Raw genomic sequence first — 1865 nt, forward strand, 5'->3', positions numbered from 1 at the left:
TCCTGCAGGGCTCGGGGAGCAGGCCCAGCTGATAGGGCCCGAAATGCCGAAAGAGCGCCCATGCCACACACAGAGCCACACAGACTCACGGATGTGAACATACACACAGTTTCTCATGTTTATCCCTCTCACACACAAACAGGCCTGCTTCTTATATGAGAGAACATGTGTCACTCTCCCGCCCCTGAAGCAACACACACACACACACATCCACAAGCACGCACGTGTACACATGTAGAGGTGTGCACAGGTAAAGCTGCTGTCTCCCTAAACTTAAGGCTGTAAAGAAGGGTTAGAGGGGAGCATAGGGAAATTTGTAAAATTAGGCTGGCTAAGCGCAGACTTCAGAGACCCGACAGCCTCTTCCCACGCAGTCTTCACCAGAGAAAGGACTGGTCCAGGGAGCGGAAGAGCTCACTCAACAGAGTCGGGGTCGAGTTTGTGAATCCTCTCCCAGAGGTACGAGGACACACCCTGGGAGGTTTAGGGGATGAAATGCCCTTCCAAATACCTATAGCAGTCCCTGTCATGCCATGCAGGACACGAGCTCACAGCAGCGTTCATAACTTGAGAGATCCTGGAGGACAGTTTCAGGCCAGAGATGGGGGTGGGTGGGTTGTCCTGTTCCCATGGCAGCCTATCTCGTTGCCATAGCAACACCCAGCAGAGTCCTGGTTTCCCTAATTGGTGGAACACTGTGGCGTTTCACAGGGTGGCAGTGGGCCCCACAAGCCTTCTGGGCAAGAACATCTCTATCCTAGACCAAGCAGGGCAGGTGGAGCCTGCGCCTGTCAGATAGGGCTGGGTTTTCCTGTGGGCAGAAAGGTGGGTTTCCTGGTGTTTTCCTACTAACAAGCTCTAGTCCTTCCTACAGCAATTCTAACTCCCCAGCTACTGGGGCCTCCAGGAATGCCCCACAAGGCACATTGCCCTTTCCTGATGTCTGCCATGGCTGACTCAGATGGAAACCGTGCCATCTCAGAGAGGAGTGACGGTGCGGTGGGGGAGCCAGGCTCTGGTGTGTCAGGAGCCTCATTAGGCTTGCCTCTCACTGACTGTGGGACTTGAGCTAGTTATTTATCTTTCTGAACCTCAGGGCTCTCACCAGTGAAATGGGGATAATGCATGCTCAGCTCCCTGGGTGGTTACAAGGATGCAGAGAAGTGATACGGGTAAAGTAGTGGACCCACCCAGGGCTTCCCACAGGGGCAGGGGACGGATGGCCCAGTCCACTGTTGACACCCCTCGAGCGCTGAGTGGGGCTCAGTGCCTGGGGCTGAGCCCTCACAGAGGTCAGACTGTGGAGTTGGGGTGAGAGTTAAGCCTCAGTGGACAGGGCAGTGGCTGGCATCATCTTCCAGATCAAGCTGTCCAACTGGCTGAGAACTTCCTTGGGAAAGGGGAAGGTACCCAAGCTGTCTGCCTTCCCCTGACCTAAATCAGTGCTACTCCAAATGTGGGCGTGGCCCACGCACCTCTGCAAAATGCCTGTTCCCCATTCTTGGTGAGATAAGTGTAGGAACTAAGAAGACATCTTCAGAAATTTTTATAGAAACTTGATATTGCTGAAACACCCAAGCAGCATGCGATTTGGCCTTCTCCTTAACATTTTTTTTTTTAATTTTTCAGTTTTTTAGTGATTCATTTTTAGTGTGTGTATGGGGTGTGTGTGTGTGTGTTTAAAAGTATTGATCTGCCCCGGATTGGAGAAAAAACCACCTGGTCCTTCACCACCTCTAGTCTGAAAAGCCCTGACCTCGGTGACACCAAAGCCATCGTAAAACCAGCTTAACGTCCAGTCGAGGAGACAAGGGAAACAGTCTCATCCGGCCTGCCGGCAAAAATTAGCCACAAAGCACACGCGG

Source organism: Equus przewalskii, unplaced genomic scaffold (assembly GCF_037783145.1).
Source record: "Equus przewalskii isolate Varuska unplaced genomic scaffold, EquPr2 ChrUn-1, whole genome shotgun sequence".
Taxonomy (NCBI): domain Eukaryota; kingdom Metazoa; phylum Chordata; class Mammalia; order Perissodactyla; family Equidae; genus Equus; species Equus przewalskii.